Source organism: Orycteropus afer, unplaced genomic scaffold (assembly GCF_000298275.1).
Source record: "Orycteropus afer afer isolate SDZICR_OR568_19922 unplaced genomic scaffold, OryAfe1.0 scaffold00017, whole genome shotgun sequence".
Taxonomy (NCBI): domain Eukaryota; kingdom Metazoa; phylum Chordata; class Mammalia; order Tubulidentata; family Orycteropodidae; genus Orycteropus; species Orycteropus afer.
In genome coordinates, this window is record NW_006921604.1 from 4,498,120 (window position 1) to 4,506,896 (window position 8,777).

The window sequence follows — 8,777 nt, forward strand, 5'->3', positions numbered from 1 at the left end:
AGTGGGAGGGGAGCTGTGGCATTGTAAATTTTGCTCAATGACATGAGACAAAGTATATTATGTGAACTGCTGTATGAAAAGTGAATTTACTTTGTAAATCTTCACCCAAATCAAAATAAAATTTAAAAAAAAAAAAAGAAAGAAAGAAAGAAAGTTGCTGGTTCAAACCCACCAGCCACTTCTTGGAAGGAAGACTGGGCAATATACTTCTGTAAAGATTTACCACCTCAGAAACCCAAAAGGGGGTGGGGTCTCTATGAGTCAGAATTGACTTGATGGCAGTGAGTTTGGTTGTTTTTTTTATTTTTTTTTTAATATAACCAAAAGAAGGAGTCATGGCGGTGCCATGGTTGAACATTCCTCTCTTAACCAAAATGTTGGTGATTCAAACCCATGTAGCAGCTCCACAGAAGAAATATCTGGCAATGTTCTCCTATAAAGGTTACAACCCAGAAAAAAACCTATGGTGAAGTTTTACTCTGTCACATGGGATTACTATGAATTGAAAACTTACTTGACAACACCTAACAACAACATAATCAAAAGGTGGTAGCTTCAGACTTTGGTTGGAAAGAAGTATATGTGTCTATAATCATGGATGTAATACAGGCAGTGACAGATCCACCTGCATGCATACCTAGAAGAAGGGAATGAAGGATACCTGTTTACCTCTGTGCCTACCTCAGACCAGGTTCACAGTAGGACATAAGTTGACAAAGAGAGTCTACTGAAATGTGATCTTGTGATAACTGTGAGTAGAGATAAAACAGCCACCTTACCACAGTTACTTTGAGCAAAAGCACCTTCAGCAGTTTACAGACACAACCATGGCCAGTCACCTCCTCATCCCTGTCCTCATCAAGGGTCAAAGGCTCCCTCTCTTCCTCTGAAGAGAAAGAACCAACTTCCCAAGGAGTAAGCAAGCACTAGTGCCACCAGTAAGGGATTATCAGCACACTTTTCACACCTCAAAGCTGTCACTAGGGCATGGAGATCAGCATTGACTGCCACCTTCACCTCATGAAGTCCTGGGGACACAAACCCACCCCCTGAAGTAGATTCTACTTAGACTACTGCGCCAGCATTCTTGCTTGGGGTGGGGTTGGGGTATGAAGAGTTTAACAAGTGAAGAACTATGAAGGAACATTTACTAAACCAGGAAATAAAAGTATCAAACATATCAGAAAACAATCCTATTTAAAGAAAAGAAAATTAAATAATGAGACACTACAAGTTGGTGATTACCTATAGTAAGGGTTCCCAAAGAACTTGCCTGAACTTCAAACCCATCTCCATCATTGCTGAGCCATGTGGCCTTAGGCAATAACTCAATCTCTCCATGCCTCAATTTCCTCCCACTAACTTGGGGAAAACAAATGCCCCTCCCTCAGAGACTTGTAGAGAGGGCTAGAGGAGATGATGCCTGTAAAGCACACTGCACAGAGTTAGCAAGACATGGGCACTCAGTATCTGTCAGTCATTGTTGATATTTACAATTACACTTAGGAAAACCACCAGCCTGGTAATAGCAAAAAACAGCAATGTTGCAGAGGAAGGAGGCCATTCACATACTGCTGGTGGCCTTAAAAATCAGTACAGCCCTTTTGGAAAACAATCTGGCAAAAATTAAGGAACCATGACAATGTTGATACTTTTATATTGTTAAAAACGAAATCATCTAAAAGATGGGAAAATCCAAATATTCCCATGGAAGTCTTATGTTTGAAGGTAAAACCTAAAATATTTCTGTAGTGATACTGCCTCGGAAACCCAAGGAGGGGTTACTATGAGTCGAGTCCGACTCGATGGCACATAACAACAACAACATTAATAATAGGGGAAAAACTGTCATCAATAATGAAACCAGTTGCCATTGATTCTGACTCATGGCAATCCCATGTGTGTCAAGGGTAGAACAGTGCTCCACGGTTGATTTTTCAGAAATAGGTATCCAGGACCTTTTCCAGGTACCTGTGGGTGGACCCAAACCTCCAACCTTTTGGTAAGCAGTCCAGTGTGTTAACCATTTTCACCACCCACAGACTCAACAATAATACTTTAATTCTAGTTTGCAGTCATTCAAAAGTATAATTAAGAAGAGCATATAGCAACATAGGAAACATGCGTAGGATGAAACATTAAAAAGTCAGAACATATGTAATAATCTCTTCCACACTGGGGTTAAACTACATAAAAAATTAAAACATGTGACCTCCCCCCCTCAACTCGCCCACCCAACCACTCTCTAGGGTCCATCAATATCACCATGTGATATTCCCATTAACCCCATTGCAGCCCTCCTGAGAGCGGCACCTTCACTCATTGGAACTACCAAACCAAACCCACTGCCATGGAGTTGATTCCCACTCATAGTGACCCTGTAGGAAGAGTAGACCTGCCCCATAGGGTTTCCAAAGCTGTAAATCTTTACAGAAGCAGGCTGCCTTGCCATTCTCCCATGTACCAGCTGGGGGGTTGGAACTACCAACCTTCTGGTTAATAGTCAAATGCTTTTAACCACTGAAGGAGCACCACCAGAGCTCCTTATAGGAAGCATCACCCAAGAAACCCACTGCAACGAGTTGATTCTGACTCATAGTGACCCTATAGGGCAGGGTGGAACTGCCCCCATAGGGTTTCCAATGCTGTGAATCTTTACAGAAGCAGATTCCCAGGGAGCTGCTGGTGAGTTTCAACTGCCAAAGTTTATGGTTTTTACCACAATAGCACCAGAACTCCTTAAAGGAAATACAATAAGAACTTTTTTAAGGGGCTACCTTTTCTCCAGCTGAAAACTGAAAGTTCATCACACTGCATGCTGCAGAAAATCCTTCTGAGATTCCCAGTGGCCAAGTGATGAAGCCAGTATTTTTAGGCCACCTCACCTGCTGTTTTGGTTATATAGTGCCACTCTAACAGAAATACCACAAGTGGATGGCTTTAAAAAACAGAGATTTATTCTCCTACAATTTAGAAGGCTAGAAGTCTAAGTTGAAAGTGCCAACTCTAGGGGCTGGGTGAAAGTCCTTCAACATTGGGCTTCAGCTCTACCTCTTGCTCCTGGCACACTGAAGCTGGAAGCTTCTCTTACTCAGACAGAAGCTGGCTGCTAAGGCTGAGAAACCCAAGGTTGGCAAGTAAAATGCCACAGTTCCAAAATTATCAACAACACACCAAGCCACTGGTTCAAGTCCACAAATAGTCTCAAGATTGGCAGACAACATGGCAGGACACTGAGATGAAGACTCAGTCAAATGCAAAGAGACTCAAAAGCTCATAGACCTTTCCCAAAGTTTCTTCTTATATACTGGAAGTAGACCACATTCCCTAAGGCAGCTAGCTACTCAGCTGCTCACTGCAGATTCCACCATGGAGATGATAACCAGTCTCATCATGGAAAATAACTACATCCAGCTGCCCAGACACTCAAAACCAGGCCCAGCCAAGTTGGCACATAAGCTTAACTACCATAATTCCAACCCTTGTCAACTTGGCACCTATACAAATCTCCTTCATTGGGTGGCCTGAGTTTCCTACTCCATCTGAGTCACAACCTCAGCCTTGTCCTGGCAGACCCCATTCCTTTGCCTCTTGGGCATGGCAGCCCTTACTTTTGGACAGTGGCTATGGCCCCATCCCACTGGGCCTCATGAACAGCAGCCCCACACTCCAGAACCAAGTTTGGTAAAGATCTGACTCTTTGAAACCTAGGAGGCTGTGGTGGTTCTACCTCAAGAAGCAATGTTCCTATGCTTTGAGGCTGAGGCAGCTCTGCTTCCCATTTCCCTGGTCTCTTAGCTTCTGCCAACTAATGCTCGAAGGCAACCCACTACTCCAGGAAGCTTCCTGCCCAAAGCCACTCTGCTTTCTCGCTCCATGAGCTGGTAAGCCTATGGCTCCATCTCATGCTGGTCTCTTCTACCAATTAGTGTTGAAAGGCAACCCACTCTGCCAGGAAGCCACCTGCCCAAAAACATCCAGCTTTCTCTCTGTGGGCTGGTAAGCCTGTCACTCTTTCTCGTGCCAGTCTCTCGGCTCTGCTGCCAGTCTCTCTGCTGGTCTCCCTGATAGTGTCTCTGCCAGTATCAGTGCAGGGATCTCATGTCCAAGGGCATGCTCCACTCCTGTTTCCACATTTTAGGTATCTGTTAGAGCAGCATCCCACTCTCAGTACCAAATTCTGTTTTGGTTATTTAGTGCTGCTCTAACAGAATTATGAAATACCACAAGTGGAAAGATTTAACAAATAGGGATTTATTGTCTCACAGTTTAGGAAGCTAGATGTCCAAGTTCAAAGTGCCAGCTCTAGGGGCTGGGTGAAAGCCCTTCTACCTTGGGCTTTGGCTCCACCTCTTGCTGCTAACCCACTGAAGCTGGAGGCTTCTTTTAACTCAGACAGCAGCTGGCTGCTGACACTGACAAATCGAAGGTTGGCAAGTAAAATGTCACAGTCCCAAAATTATCAGCAACACAGCAGGCCACTGGTTCAAGTCCATAAACAGTCTCAAGATTGGCAGACAACATGGCAAGCCACTGAGATGAAAACTCAGCCAAATGCAGGATCCAGAGACCTTTCCCAAATTTCTTCTTATATACTGAAAGCAGACCACATCCTTAAGGCAGCTTGCTTCTTAATTGCTCACTGCAGATTCCACCATGGAGTTGATTACCAGACTCATCATGGGGAATAACCACATCCAGCTGCCTAGCCATCCAAAATAAGGCCAAGCCAAGTTGACACACAACCTTAACTACCACATCTGCCCTCTCAGCCATCCTCCAACCATCCTACCCTTTCCCTCCTATCCAGCAAGGCCAGTTTATGACCCCCATTCCCAAACAAAATGCACTCCTTTTTACAGCCCATACTTTGTACCTGCAATACCCTTTCCCCCTCCTTTGCCTTTCAAACTCAAATTCATCCTATAACCCCCCTCAGGCATCTTAACCCCTTGGAAGCCTCTATGCCCACCTCAGCTCTCATCAGTCCCTCTTCTGGCTACTTCTGCACAGCATGGACTGTTGCTGTTGTCTGCTCTTCTCACTATCTGCAAGCTCATTGAGGGTAGGTGCTCACTTTCTATGCAGTGTAGTGCCTAAGACACTTGACTGCTAACCAGAAAGCTGGCGGTTCAAACCCACCAGCCAGTCCTCAGAAGGAAGGTTGGGCAATCTACGTCCGCAGTGATACCACCTCAGAAACCCAAGGCAGGGTCGCCATGAGTTGGGGCCAACTTGACGGCACATAACAACAACAACAACTCTTAGTCCAGGGCCAAAGCAGGAGCTCAGTAATCTTTTGTTGTTAAAAATAAATAAATATTTGTTGAAATTCTGGATTTTGTATTTCTTTCCTTTACTGTGTCTCTTCTCTATATATATTAAGTCACCCAAAGTGTGTATTTGCCCCCTTAACTCAGGCAGCTGTGTAGAAGCTACCTATTTAATGGATGTGAAATACAGGTTTCCAATCCCATTGTCAACGTTTATGTCTTCTATTTCTCAGCTGAGATTTACCACCTTTTCATTTACTAAAGCATTTTCCTTGACCTGGTGGAATATAGTTATAACATTTGCTTTAAAGTCTTCATCTGATAATTCCATTTTTGGGATCATCTTAAGGTTGTTGTTGTTAGCCATCGAACTGGTTTCAACTCATAGGGACCTCATGTACAACAGAACGAAACACTGTCCTGTCGCTGAGGATGGTCCTGCACCATCCTCACATTTGCTACACGTACAATATTTGCTATGACACAGCCACTGTGTCAATCCATCTCACTGAGGGTCTTCCACTTTTTCACTGACCATCTACTTTACCAAGCATGATATCCTTCTCCAAGGACTAGTCCCAACATGACCAAAGTACATGAGATGATCTGACCATTCTTCCTTCTAAGGAGATTTCTAGCAATACTGCCTCAAAGACAGATTTGTTCATTCTTCTAGCAGTCTATAGTATATTCATTATTCTTCACTAACACAATTCAAATTCATCAATTCTTCTGTCTTCCTTACTCATTGTCCAGCTTTCACATGCAAAGGAGGCTACTGAAAAGACCATGGCTTAGGTCAGCACACCTTAGTGTTCAAAGCACTATCTTTGCTCTTTAACACTTTTTTTAAGAGCTTGTTTTACATTCAACATTACATGTACATTTAGTTTCATTCCCCATTTACCATGTCCAACCCTAACCAAGTCTCCTCCCCTCCTACCCTGCAACCCTCCCCCTGTGCCCCTCATATTTATGTATTCCTCTTTGTCCTGCATTTCCTCAATTTGAGTGTTGTTCCTCAGGTGCCCCATGGGCTATTGCTGTAAAGGATGTATTACCATAGAGTATGTGGGTGTGTCATCTTGGGTTCAGTGGTCTGAGTGTACATCTTGTTAACTATTGGACTGAAAGCCAGCCCCTGGAGGTGCTTTTTATTCCAGGCACAGAATGTATTCCAGGGCCATAGTATTAGGGGTCTCACCAGATTTCATCTGACCAGTAATTCTGGTCATTACTGAGTTTTTGGATTTTGTTCCACATTTTTCCTCCCACCCTATTCAGGATGTCCAGATTTGATCCTTTCCTGAGTGACTGGCATTGGTAGCCGGGTCTTGACTTCTTCTAGTCTTGAGGGCCATCGTGTCCTAAGGCTGATTGCTTCCAAATGCCCTTGTTTTTTTTTTTTGCACTCTTCTTGGCTTCCAATGGTAGGTAACCGTTAGCTGCATCATAGATGGCCACTACTCACAAATGTAGGATACAGAACAAGGCTTTTATGTATTTTGTTGTGCCAATTGATTCCCTCCAGCATATGGTCCTGAGATGGTAGATCTATTGGATCTCTCTCCCATAGTGTCTAGTTGTCTGTGAGGGATTACTCTGTGTCTGTCTTCTATTGTTTCTGTAAGGATTGCAGGTATTTTGTATCACTGGTGTCTGTGCAAGATGAGCTCTTTAACACTTTAAAGAGATCTTTTGCAGCAGATTTACCCAATGCAAAACATCATTTGATTTCTTGATTGCTCCTTCTATGTATGTTGATTGTGGATCCAAGTTAGATGAAATATGTCTGACAATTCTTAAGTTTTTCAGTGGCTAATTTTTTTTCAGAAGTGGATTGCCTCTTCCTTCTGCCTTGTCTGTCTTAGTCTGGAAGCTCTACTGAAACCCATCCACAATGGGTGACCCTGTTGGTATTTGAAATACCACTGGCATAGCTTCAAGCATCACAGGAGCATGCAAGCCACCACAGGATGACAAACTGACAGACAAATGTTGGCATCCTAAGGCAGGCATTCATTAATTGTCTTTTTCTTGTGAGGATGGGTCACATTTTCTTGATTCTTCATAAATTGAGTAACTCTGGATTATATCCTAGACATTGTGAATGATATGCTTTGGAGACTCTAAATTACAGTATATTCTTCCATAGAAAAGTTCATTACTTGTTTTAGCAGGAAATTAACCCCATTAGACTCCAGGTTTAACCTTGAGTATTGTCTTGTCTTGTCAAATCTCAGTTCAAGTCTTTAAGCATTCACTGCACTGCTTTGAGTTTGCCCCACCCAGGCCAGTTTTGTGGTCAGCCTGAGACTTGCCCAGACTCCCTACAAACAATTAGGGGATCCACTTCTTCCACTCTTTCTACTTCCAGATTCCCCCTCACATTCCAGTGACTATGGTTGCCTTGGCTTCTTTTCTGTAAGCAACAGGAACTTCCATTCATTGCTGGTGAAAATACAAAATGGAATAGCCACTTTGGAAGGCAGAAAGCTAAATATAGTCTTACTATATGTTCCTAGGTATTTATACAAGTTATTTGAAAACTTCTGCATGCAAAAACCTGCACATAAATGTTTACAACAACTTTATTTATAAATCACCAATAACTCAAAGCAACCAATATGTCCTTTAGTAGGTGAATGGATAAACTGTAGTACATCCATACAATGGAATACTATTCAGCAATAAAAAGAATGACTTATCAAAAACATGGATAAATCTTCCTAAGTCAAAGAATCCAGTCTGAAAAGAATAAATACCATACAAAGACAGTAACAGATCAGGAGTTGTGACAGGTTTGGAAAGAAAGGAGGATTCAATAGGTGAGCCACAAGAGAATGTCTATGGCAATAAAACTATGCTGCATGATATTGTAATGGTAGATACATGAAACTGTGCATTTGTCAAAACTCATAAAACTTTACAGCACAAAGAGTAAACCTTAATGAAGGCAAAATTTTAAAAACTCATTTAAAAGTTCAGGGGACTCTAGGAATGGAATGTAGATTTTGCTAAAAGAAGCTAATCATATTTTCAAATGTATGCAAATAACCCCAGTGAAGGCACTGGAGGATTAAGCGTATAGAACTAAGTAATTCTGAGCTGAGTGCAGACTGTACAACTAAAAGCCAATGAACTGTACATAAGCACTGTACTCTAGATGATAAAGTTGTTTCCCATGGGCGTATGAGTTAATGATTCTGAAATACTTATACGTGTATACTGGAACTGAACATTTAAGTAACTGGATGGCAGATGGATAGAGCTAGGTTTCTCACTGTTGAAGCAGGAGGTACAGACAAGCAAGGAGGCTAGAATAATTCATGTAGTAATTGATTAGAGTTGAGACAGTATGATAGCATAATATTGATACAGATGGATACACACTTACAGATATCATACACACATATTCCCTCACTCTATTAGCATAGAAGGTCTAGAAGCAACAACACCACAGTAGCAAACAGCATACATAGCACCCTGATCTTGGTTTCTAAA

At 42.4% G+C, this 8,777-nt stretch overlaps 1 protein-coding gene across 1 annotated transcript in view; it reads right to left on the reverse strand.

Annotated features, from left to right (window-relative positions):
* Positions 1 to 8,777, reverse strand: part of ACOXL (acyl-CoA oxidase like) — a 613,336-nt gene that overhangs the window by 523,297 nt on the left and 81,262 nt on the right. The window lies entirely within an intron of this gene.